Genomic DNA, 13,032 nt, shown 5'->3' on the forward strand with positions numbered 1-13,032 from the left:
TTCATGCCTTCCTTTTTTAGACCATATAGGGTAACTTCTGATGTTACCATGGCATTTGTAACTGTTACAGTGCTGGTGGGAGTGTAGCAGTGAGGACAACCAGAGGTCACTCTCATCACCACTTTAGTTTTGGTGGGTTTTGGCCAGCTTCTTTATTGCAACCTGTTTTATGAGCAAGGTCTTTATGACCTGTATTTTGTGCTGAACTCCTATCTCCTCCTGTGACTTGGAATGCCTTAACTGTCTGGGAACGCAGCCCAGTAGGTTTCAGCCTTATTTTATCCAGCTCCTATTTAAGATGGAGTTGCTCTGGTTCACTTGCCTCTGACATTTCCCCCCTCCCTTTTGTAAGAGAACTCTTAATCCTAAGGGTTGCAGAGGGATGAAGGTCCACCTTCTGTAACTTCTTCAGGCTGAATAGGGGCAACGGTATTCCTGCCTAACTATGAGGGGTCTCTTGCATTCAGGGTAGAGAGGAGCTCAGTCAGAAAGCATCAGTATGGTAAGGTCCATTCATAACTCTTGAGTTTCAACAAAAGGTGATATCTGGAAGATTAGTAAGTGTATAATTTAAGAAAACATTCAGTAAGCTTGTCCCATATTCCTACACAAAGAGTGTAACAGCAATATATTCCACGAGAGTAAAGCAAAATAAGTAAAGTTATTGCAGGTAAATTAAATTAGAAGGCTCTTCATGAACTGGGTAACTACTGGAACTAAGCTGATACAGAGTTGTTAGCTGATTGTAATGTGCCCAGATTAGAATACTCTTCCAGATTTTTACATAACCCATCCCTCTTGTTTCTTCTGAGCAGCAGTCAGAGATCACTGTTTGGTTTACAGGAATAAGCAGGGTCAGCCTAAATTGCAGAAACAAACTTAGAAACAACTAATGAAACTAGAATTTAGTAACAAGTGTACCATAGTTTTTGAAACATAATATTTCTCACTCCAGTTTCCCAGTTTTACTAAAGACAAATTATAGTAAGACTGATTTGCTTTATTATATTTGGCCTGATTATTTGTATAAAATGCAGCAAGAATAATTATTTTTCACATAGGCTTTTTAATTGTCTTTGATGGAACTCTGTTTTATAAGGAATCTCAGATAAGACTTTTTAAAAGCCAAACCCTGCCAAATACCTATGAGTTGGGTAAATTCCTCTCCTTTTGAGGAGATAACTTGGGGCTCCCAGACCTGTGGGAAAGTTACATTCTTTACTTACCATATATTAGAAACCCTGTACAGGGATTGTTGTAGGCAAGGTATGAGGCCAGTTCCCCAAGGGTTTTTAGTGGCTCTATAAGTTAAGTTAAATTCCCTAAAGGAAAACACACTATTCCAGTCAAGGCCTTGGCAAAATAACCAATTTCTCCAATTGTGTCCTGTTACAAAGGAAAACAGATTCTCATTGCACCTATGCAAATAACTATGTTGCCATAAGTTAAGAATACTCACAACTAGTTTCCAAATTCTGGAAAAATCTGGTAGAGAGAAATGAATATACTCCAAATTTGTTCATAGGAGTACACTGAACTATTAAAAGTTGTAAATAGCTCAAAAGAAAAGTTTCCTTGACTCTGAAAAACAAAACAAAGGATCAGCAACGTTTTAAGCAAAGTTGAAAAGACTAAACTTCTTCAGTTTAGGCCATGTAGTTAACTTCCATTCAATAGTTATGAACATTTCAGTTCTCTATGAGAGTTCTGAAAGTTTTTTCTTTTATTCTGATGTCACAATCTCCAAAGTTATCAGAAAACCTGCATTTTTTTTTTTTTTTTTTTTTGAGACGGAGTTTTGCTCTTGTTGCCCAGGCTGGAATGCAATGGTGCAATCTCGGCTCACCGCAACCTCTGCCTCCCAGGTTCAAGTGATTCTCTTGCCTCAGCCTCCTAAGTAGCTGGGTTTACAGGCACGTGCCACCATGCCCAGGTAATTTTTGTATTTTTAGTAGAGATGGGGTTTCTGCATGTTGGTCAGGCTGGTCTCAAACTTCCCACCTCAGGTGATCCACCCACCTCGGCCTCCCAAAGTGCTGGGATTACAGGCATGAGCAATTGAACCTGCATTTAAGAATGCTCGCAAGAGTTCTATAGTTGGTTATATAAACCACCTTCTAAAGAGGATTAAAACAAGACAACAATTGTCTGTGGATGATAAAAAGTTCTAGCCACTATTAAAGCCAAAATTGATAAGGAAATTTAGTTACTTCTGTGGCACACAAAATTTTACATAATAATTATAATTATTAACAACATACACTAATTCATGTTAGAATTATAGGAGTTTCCCATAACTTTCAAACATATACCAATAAAACATTTATGCAAATACAGTCCAAAGAAAGCAAAACACTATTTCACATTTGATAATGCTTCCTATATGATTTTATATCAAATAAGCCAAATTTCACCTTTACATTAATGTACTATTAATGTTAAACCCAATTTTTCATAAAACTTTATAGACATATTTAATCAATTTTAATGTTTAACCACAAGGTAATATTCTTATAAACTTTTTATAACCCTTTACATTTTTTGCAAAACAGCAGATTAATGCTTTAAGAAAAATTTGTTGTGCTTCTATTCCAATGTTTAATTTACAGAAAAACTGAATAATACTCTTAACTTTAGCCAGTATGTTCACACATAGAATCTCTTGCAATTAATTTTTATAAATCTTCCACAACTTCTTTAAACCTTTAGATATTGTTTTACTTAAAACAATTCTTTAACACTTTATTCTAGCCATGCCAAGCAGCCAATATTTCTAGCTTCTCAACTTGACCAAAGATAACCTCCTAGGTGCTTAGAGAAAGGAAAATTTAAGACAGTCCATGGAGGAGAAGAGAATAAACAAGGTCACTCAGATACTAAACCAAAAATGACTTACTTCCTAGGTGGGGAATTGAATCCACACAGCTACCGTGAAAGTGCAAAACCTTAACTACTGAGTTACAGCACAGGACAGTCTCTACTCCTGCCCCCGCCCCCGCCCCCCGCCGAGAAGAAGTCTAGAGTAGTTAATTTTGAGATTGAAAATGTTTTTAATTATTTTATATGATTTTTAGAGCTATGACATGAACCTTAAAATTCCTGTTCCCTGAAGGCGGAGACCAAAAGAAAGCACCACCACATGGTTAAAAGATCAAGCTCCCGAGGACACAAAACAAGGCGGGGACTTCAGCCAGTTTTTCTCTTTGTTTCAGGGACATGAAGCCAAGTTTGTTACTGACCAGCTTGCTGGGTTGTCTTGAAAAGCAGGCTTACAGGTGTTCTAAGCCCATGTTTTAGCCTAAAGATAAACAAATTCATAGCACAAAATACACCAGCTTAAGACTAGCTTTAGAATTCTCAGTTGGGCGCAGTGGCTCACGCCTATAATGCCAGCACTTTGGGAGGCTGAGGTGGGCGGATCACCTGAAGTCGGGAGTTCGAGACTAGCCTGACCAACATGGAAAAGCCCCATCTCTACTAAAAATACAAAATTAGCTGGACATTGTGGTACATGCTTGTAATCCAAGCTATTTGGGAAGTTGAAGCAGGAGAATCACTTGAACCTGGGAGGTGGGGGTTGCACTCTAGCCTGGGCAACAAGAGAGAAACTGTCTCAAAAAATAAAATAACTCTTTTTTGCATTAGTCTAAACTTTATAGAGGAGATAAATACTGATTTTTGTTTTTGGAACCTTTTATTCAACTGTTTGCACAGAGAGAGAGAAGCCAGAAATCTGATGGGTAAGAAATTTTACCCTTTTCCCAGCATGTCGGGCTTCTAGTTCCCTTTCCCTGAGCAGCCCTAGTGATCCAGTTTGCAACACCATTGCCCTGGGGGCCAAGTCACATCATAAAGGAAAATTTTTTGTTGTTGCTGTTCTAGCCAGAGCAAAATACATGTGATAAAACATAGACATTAGCCACTCTGCTTAGCACCCGGTATCAAACTGGCAAGGCTTAAATTTGCCCTCAGATGGGTCCCATCATCTTTCATCCAACTTCCAACTAGGAGTTTCGACACGAGGTCTCTGGGCAAGGTGGTCACCCTAAGTAATAGAAAAGATAAGAAAGGGAAAGGAGAGAAAGAAAAGCATTGCCTGTGGCAGGCAGGGAAGGCAAAATTCTCAGGGAGGTCAGAGAAAAACCCACCCACTGCAGCAACACTGAAAATTTCAGGAGGCTGCTGTCATGAAGGGATTTTTTTTTTTTCCAGCAGTTTCATTAGCTCTCAAGTTTCTCCTTTTGGGAGAGAAAAAGGCTCCCCATGTCACACGATCCTGTACATGCCTAACCCTGTCACCCACGGCCATCAGCAAAGAGTTCAAGGCAGCTTAATCCAAAGAGAATAGAAGTTAACATCCCCTAGTGCCAAACTTTTTCTTAGCTGAGAGGGAGTTTACTGAGAGGGGCCTCTAACCCCCTAAATCTAAGAAGAGACTCTAACCCTCCTAAGTGGGCCTCTAACCCAAGGTCGGTCAAGCTTCCTTGCATTTTATTAAGAGGGGCCTCTAACCCACTCTGTCGTAGGAGAGACTCTGACTCCGCTAAGTTGGTCCTCTAACCCAATCCCATTCTTTATCTGGGTACCCCACCACTTATCCAAAGTCATCCAATCAGTGCTCCAATCTATTGCCTTTGGGTCAGGGTGGCCTCAGTATTGTCCCTTTTGTGGTTTGCGAGAAAGATGTTACTGGATCCCACCACTTACCCAAAATTAGCCTTTGGGTAGGAGGTTTCTGCAGTATAGTCGCTTCTGTGGTTGTCAGAAAGATGTCACGGGACCCCAACACTTACCCAAAGGTAGCCGTTGGGTCAGGATTTCCTCACTACATAATCCCTTCATAGTCGCCAGGAATATGTTACAGGAAGGGGTCCCAGTCCAGACCCCAAGAGAGGGTTCTCGGATCTCATACAAGAAAGAATTCAGGGTGAGTCCACAGTGCAAAGTGAAAGGAAGTTTATTAAGAAAGTAAAGGGATAAAAGAACGGCTACTCCATAGACAGAGCAGCCCCGAGGGCTGCTTGTTGCCCATTTTTATGGTTACTTCTTGATGATATGCTAAACAAGGGGTGGATTATTCATGCCTTCCCTTTTGAGACCATATGGGGTAGCTTCCTGATGTTACCATGGCATTTGTAAACTGCCATGTTGCTGGTGGGAGCACATCAGTGAGGATGACCAGAGGTCACTCTTGTGGCCATTTTGGTTTTGGTGGCTTTTGGCTACCTCCTTTATTGCAACCTGTTTTATCAGCAAGTTTTTTAGGACCTGTATTTTGTGTTGACCTCCTATCTCATCCTGTGACTTAGAAGGCCTTAACCATCTGGGAATGCAGCCCAGTAGGTTTCGGCCTCATTTTACCTAGCTCCTATTTAAGATGGAGTTGCTCTGGTTCACTTGCCTCTGACAGTGTGATTCACTGAGATCAGGGTAGACACTTCTCAAGTTCAATGTGAGGTTGATAAGTGTGAAATATGTCTGTCTATGCTTTATGTTTACATAAAGCAGTTGTCAAAGTATTTTCACAGACACCATCTCATTTGATACCCACAGCATGCCCATGAAATAATTTAGTTGGTTATCAATAGTCCTACTTTAGAGATAAGAAAACTGAGGCCCCAAATGTTTAAATAATTTTCCAAAGGTCACAAAGGAAGTATTAGGGTGAGGCTTGAACTTTGGTCTTCTGACTCTAAATCTTGAGACCGCTGAATTTTGTACTTAATTATTCTAATTAACTTCATGAATGTTAAGTTGTTATTTTCCAATTAGAGTATATAGTCTCTGAAGAAAAGGATAATAGTATATATTTTTGTCTTGGCGTTTCTTGATCTTGGCACTATTTACCTTTTAGGTCAGGGGTTGTATTTTGCATTATAAAGTGTTTAGTAGCACCCCTGGCCTCTACCCACTAAATGGCAGTAAAACATGCCAAGTTGTGACAACCAAATATGTCTCTAGTCATTGTCAAACATTCCCTGAAGCGCAAATTTGCCCCTGGTTGAAAATCGCCGATTTAGTCCTTCTACCATACCAGGCACATAGGAGATGGCTGTAAATTCCTGGAGAACTAATGAAGTGTTTTTAATAGAAACTTGTTAAACAATGAAGTTAAACTAAAGGGTAAGATGAAGGACTTTGCCTTTTTAGCATTTGTAACAGTGCCTAACAAATCAGGCAAGGCTGTGCTGATTAGTGAAATAATGTTATAGGAACAGATTTGAGAAGAGAAAAGAGGGACATGTTTCTTTTAAAGTAGATATGTGCCCAATTTTGCATGTACTTCCACATGGACACAGTGAGACTTGATGAAGGACACATTCATGTATATTTCACTTGTTTAGAAATCTCAGCCACTGAGGAAGAGCTCATTAAAGGGCTGTGAGTAGAAGGAGCCTGGGACTTGAGCACCTGGGGATTGGAGTCTATTTCTATCTCTGCTACTAACCAAGTAGTAAGACCTTTGGCAGGTCACTGCACTTTTCTGGACTGAGTCCTCATTCATAAAATGAGGAGGTTGAAATATATTATATCTTAGGTACTTTCCAAATCAAATATTTATTTATGATTTTATGATATAGGTCCTCAATCCCCCATTCGAAAACCTTGGGATTGTATGTCACATGTTACTGAATTCATTATTTTCATATTCTTTCAAAGGTAATAAATTGCACAAGCTCTTTTAAAATAATATTTCCAAAAGGTGTTGGGGCAACAACTCCAAATTAAGCACATTAATATTTCTTCTGTAAAATGATGGCTATTCACCTTCATTTGGATAAAGATTATTAATAGCTTTGCATCAGTTCAGGTTAGATTTTGTTGCCAAATTGGTTTGTCACAAAAGCAAACAAAAACTTTTCATTTTCAGACCACTAGACTTCAGCATTGTAGATATGGAATTGTGTATATGTACTCAGTTTTGATTACTGATAATTGATTAGGAAGCCCTGTTGTAAATAAAGTCTGCTAAATAAATCTATGGTATACTTTTTTCTAACCCTATGGAAGATAAACTTTTTTTTAATCTTATCTTAATGCTTATCTCTTGGTTCCCAATTTTAAAGTTGCCACAATAGCCATTATCTCAGACCTTGATTTTTATTCCAATATTTTATCATTATGCAAAACATTATTATACCAGCAGCATGTGTATATGGGAAAATACGAATAAAAATGAAAATCAAAAGAATTTTTTCTTTATCTTAATAAAAAAGCATGTAATAAATTTCATGAAAGCAGTAATAAAATGAAAATTTATCAAAAATCTAATACACAAGCAACTTAACAAATAAAAGGTTATTGTTTCTTTTATTCTATTTTAATTCAGGTCATATTAACCTGCCCTTTGGTCAAGTGAAAAAAAATATTCAGTAAATGTTTGCAGGCAATGCTACCAGAAAGCTTGTTGTTCCTGGCCAGCACAGATGTCATGTTCTCAGGTTGAACTAGAGTCTTACTCCTGTAGGTCTCAATTCCTCAAATTGCTATTAATAGTACTGCCAACCATGGCACTTTCCTTCACTCCCTCAGCACTTTCTGTCACAGACTAATAATCCTCCACAACAGAAAAACACCATTGAACTAAGTATGTCAAAAGGCTTCACCAAATAGAAAATGCATGGTCATTGTTCTGAAAGAGAAACCAAGGCCCTTGGAGAAGCGGCAGTTATTAATTATTGGGAGAACGCGCTCCCGATGGTTACGTGAGTTCTTGTCTATTTCCTGGGTGTCTCAGCTGGTTTGAGAAATAAAGGGAAAGAGTACAAGAGAGAGAAATTTAAAGCTGGGTATCTGGGGGAGACATCACATCTTAGCAGGATCCGTGATGTTCCCCGAGCCGTAAAACGAGCAAGTTTTTATTAGCGATTTTCAAAAGGGGAGGGAGTGCACGAATAGGGTGTGGGTCACAGAGATCACATACTTCACAAGGTAATAAAATATCACAAAGCAAACGGAGGCAGGGCGAAATCACAGGACCACCAGATGGGGTGAAATTAAAATTGCTAATGAAATTTCGGGCACACATTGTCATTGATAACATCTTATCAGGAAACAGGTTTTGAGAGCAGACAACCTGACCAAAATGTATTAGGTGGGAATTTTCCTTTTCCTAATAAGCCTGGGAGTGCTACAGGAGACCGGGGCTTATTTCATCCCTTCTGCTTCGACCATAAAAGATGGCACACTTCCAAGGCGGCCGTTTATAGGCCTGCCCTCAGGGACGCATTCTCTTTCTCAGGGATGTTCCATGCTGAGAAAAATAATTCAGCAATATTTCTCCTATTTGCTTTTGAAAGAGGAGAAATATGACTCTGTTCTGTCCTGCTCATCGGCAGCCAGTTCAAAGTTACCTCCCTTGTTCCCTGAACACCGCTGTTATCTTGTTCTTTTTTTACGATGCCCAGATTTCATATTGTTCAAACACACATGCTCTACAATTTGTGCAGTTAACGCAATCATCACAGGGTCCTGAGGTGACATATATCCTCCTCAAATTATAAAGAAGATGACGGGAATAAGAGATTAAAGACAGGCATAGGAAATCACAAGGGTATTGATTGGGGAAGTGATAACTGTCCATGAAATCTTCACAATTTATGTTCAGAGATTGCAGTAAAGACAGGCATAAGAAATTATAAAAGTATTAATTTGGGGAACTAATAAATGTCCATGAAATCTTCACAATTTATGTTCTTCTGCCACGGCTTCAGCCGGTCCCTCCGTTCGTGGTCCCTGACTTCTTACAACAATTAATAAACTCATACAGTCTTTCCACCAAGACCTAAGAGCACACAATAGAATTGCCTCAACTCTCTGTGAACAGTGAAGTGTAAAACTAAAGCTTTAGATATTCCAAGACATAGAGAAATTGAGAGAGAGAGAGAGAGAGAGAGAGAGAGAGAGAGAGAGAGAGAGAGAGAAGAAGAAGTTGGGTGAGGGACAGAGGAGGAAGGAAAAGAGTAAGGGAAGAGATTGTAAATGGTGTTGGTTATGGAAATCTATCAGGAAATATCTAGCAGTTTCATTGTCTATTTTGTCTTATTCATTGCTCTAATAATGATAATATATCTAATACTATAAAGGAGCAATAAGTATTGTTATAAATGTCAAGGACTGTGCTAGGTTTGGGGAATAAAATGATGAACAAGACATTTGAAGTTTACAGATTTTGTTATTATAATTGGCACATAATAACTGTATATATTTATGGAGTACAGAGTGATATTTTGATACATGTATACAATGTGTAGTGATGGAATCAGTAATTAGCATATCCATTCCCTCAAACATTTATCGTTTCTTTACGTTGGTAACATTCAAAATCCTCTCTTCTAGCTATTTGAAAATATACAATGAATTATGGTTAACTACAGTCATCCTACAGTACTATTAGAATATTAGAACTTATTATTTCAATCTGGCTGTAACTGTGTATCCATTAGCCCACTTTTCTCTATCTTCCCTACCCCCATACTTGCAAGCCTCTAGAAACCACAGACTGGTGTTATAAATGAATAATACACAAGTAAGAAAAAATATGTAATTTTAGATAAGGATAAATGGTGCAAAGGAAATCAACCATGTAATCAAGTAACACAACTTGTGTAGAATGCTTTTGATGGGATTCTCTGTGAAGACCTTTCTGGAAAGTGGGAGTTAAACTGCAACCTGAAGGAGGAAAATGAAGCAGTCACAGGAGGCATTCCCGCTGCCAAAGCCAGAGATAGGAAGCAATTGGAAGATGGCTGGAAAAGGAAGAAGGCAGGGGGATGAAGTTAGACCAGGACTGCAGGGTCTGACAAGTCACAGGAGGGACTGTTTCAGAGGAAGAGCAATGAAAAGGGACTGAACATTTAAGCAAAGGAGACTCACTTAGTTCATGGTTTTAAGTAAATATGCCAGCTGCCTTGTGGAGAATGAATTGGGAAAGGGGAATAGCAGAAGTAAGAGCACTGGTAAGAAAACTGATTTGGATGAGGATAATTGCAAGACAATGAGAATGTTCTCAGAAGGTATTCATCTGAGACATTAAGACTAAGCACTAATCAATAAGAGGATGGGATGACCTTCTTATGTCATCTTCCTTGAAGCTTATAATTTTTATAAGCTTTGCATGCATGTTTCTATTTCCAACTTGCCATTTCTATATGATTTTTTAAAACTATGTTTATTTCATGGTGTGGATCATTTTTTAAATAATCCAAATATAGACAAGACATCCACAAAGACCATACTGTTAGAGGTGTAAGCATTCACACTGACAGCAGAGGAACAATTCCTCTTTAACTTGTCCAAATCCTATAGAATATTAAGGACTTAAATTCTATTTCCTTTCAATCTTTATCTTCTAGGTTAAAAAATTCTAGTATCTATCCTGATATGGATGCCCCTTTATTATTGCACCAATGTTAGGCCCTCTTACAACTCGTTTTTCCAGTGGATTTTCTGGAGATATAGACTTAGTATTGCATTTGAAGCCACACGTAGGTATTATGTTTTATTTTGTTTCTTTTGGAGCCAAATTTTACCTTGTCATATGTATTATGTTTAAATGGGCCAACAATTTGATTCAGGTAGGACCTATGGGGAGTGAGGGGGACACATTTTGGGGTGTGTGTGTGTGTCTGTGTGTGTGTAAACTTCTTGGTCAGGTTTTCGTATGTCTTAATGAAGTTTCGTCAGCCTGTTAAGACTGCTTTCATGGTTGGCTGAGTATTCTCGATGCCACTGATGAAACAAGGATTGATAAGACACTTAATTATATATTGTTGTGTAACAAATTTCCAAATCTAGCAACTTATAACAACAATAAACATTTATTATTGCATAGTTTCTATTGATCAGGAATGCAGGAGTCACTTGGCTGGTTGGTGGTTGCAGTCAAGATGCCTGCCAAGGCTGCAGTCATCAGTTTGAACAAAGCTAAAAGATCTTCTTCCAGAATGTCTCATTCACATGTTCACAAATTGAAACTGGCTCTTGGCAAGAAGCCACAGTTCCTTCCAACAGTGGCTTGGGAATCCTCATGACATGGCAGCTGGCTTCCCCCAAAGATAGGAATCCAAGAGAGAATGAGGTATAAGCCACAACATCTTTTATGACCTAACCTTGGAAGCCATATTTCACCATTTCTACAACTTCTGGTTGATTACAGGATGTAATTGAATGTACACGCAGGCAAGAATACCAGGAAGTGAAAACCACTGGGGACCATCTTTGAGGTAGTCTACATCCTGTCTACAGGATGCAAACCAGAATAGGAAAGTGTAGATTGTAAAGGAGCAGGTGTGGAATCAGACAAACCCTATGGCAAGGAAACCAATTGCTTCCCCTTTGGGGAAGTCCCACTGATCAGATGCAGTATCTGAAAAGTATAGCAACAAATGCCACTGCTGGAGTGTAGAGAGCCAAGCAAAGTGTTATAAGGGTATGAATTGGGCATCAGAACATAGCATTGTTTCAAGCCAGAGCAAGAGGCATTTTGATTCAGATAGGCACTTAGCCAGCATTTGAAAAAGCATTATTCATTGTTCACTTATTTAGTACATGTTTACTGAACAATAACTGTGCACTGGCCACTAAGGATCTAAGGGGAAGATGGATACCCTGCCATTAGGAAGCTTAAAACCTAGGAGGGACTAGGTAGAGGTAAAAAGGTAATGATGCCATCATATAGTGAGCTCTGTGATTGCAGAACTACAGAATGGTTCATATGTCACAGGAGGAACATTTGGCCAAATATTGAGAGGGGCTAAAGGAGGAAGAGACATTGGAGCCAACATTTAAGAAGGAGTTACCAAGTGAAAGATGAGGAGACAGGGAATGTTCCAAACCAAGAGATAACACATGGAACAAAAATAACCCTAAATCAAGAAAGGAGTCCTCCTATAGCAACTAAAAAAAAAAAAAGTGTGTCTGGAGCTAAACATGCAACATTGAGGAAATCAAGAAGTGAAAATAGAGTGAAAATCCAGCATCTGAATTCCAGATGGAGTTTAGGGGCAGGACCACAATCCTGGAAGGGAGGGCAAGTTGAAGGGAAAGAAAGGCAAGCCCAGCCCTGCCGGCACAGGGATTCTTGGGAATTCACCAGATAGGAACTGTGAGGCTGGGACAGACATCTGGTGGGAGGTAGGCTGACTCAGTCAAATCTAAGATGGGATGTCTCTTATAATTGTTTATTTCAGAAATTGTAACCCCTGTAAGAGTGCTGGGGTAGAAAGGACTGGGAGTGTGCCAGGGAAGGACCCTGTGATACAGGATGATACATAATCAGAATAAATGAGCCAGTGGATGCATCCTCAAACAAGAGTGTCAAGAGAATAATGCAGAAGTGGAGAACTATGGGGAAGGTAGTTTTGAAGCCAAATGTGCAGACTCTGGACAGACATTCTTTCATGAAGAGCCCTGAGCTTCTTGCCAGGATAACAGATCCTTAGAAGCTGCCCAAGACCAGACAAGATAAATAAAGGAAATTAATCTGTTAGAAATTAATGTCTCAGGAACGTGCAGAAACGTATGTATGAACCCTAGAACCTAAAGTTACAGCAGAACTGGGATAGTTACACTGGCTGCTGTTACTTCAATTAAATCAGAGGTCTCAGCAGGGAATGGTAGCTCATGCCTGTAATCCCAGTACTTTGGGAGGCCAAGGCAGGTGAATCACGAGGTCAAGAGATTGAGACCATCTTGGCCAACATGGTGAAATCCCATCTCTACTAAAAATACAAAAATGAGCTGGGCATGGTAGTGGGTGCCTGTAATCCCAGCTATTTGGGAGGCTGAGGCAGGAGAATCACTTCAACCCAGGAGGCGGAGGCTGCAGTGAGCTGAGATTGTACCACTACACTCCAGTCTGGTGACAGAGCAAGACTCTGTCTCAAAAAAAAGAATAAATAAATAAAATAAAAATTAAAAAATCAGAGATCTCCATGGGCTAAGCTTTCAATTTTCAAGAGGGGCTCATCAATCGTCCTTGCAATGGAAGAAAATAGGCAAGACCTGGTATCCCATGATTCTTGACTTTTG

This window comes from Macaca fascicularis, chromosome 5, assembly GCF_037993035.2.
Source record: "Macaca fascicularis isolate 582-1 chromosome 5, T2T-MFA8v1.1".
Lineage (NCBI taxonomy): Eukaryota > Metazoa > Chordata > Mammalia > Primates > Cercopithecidae > Macaca > Macaca fascicularis.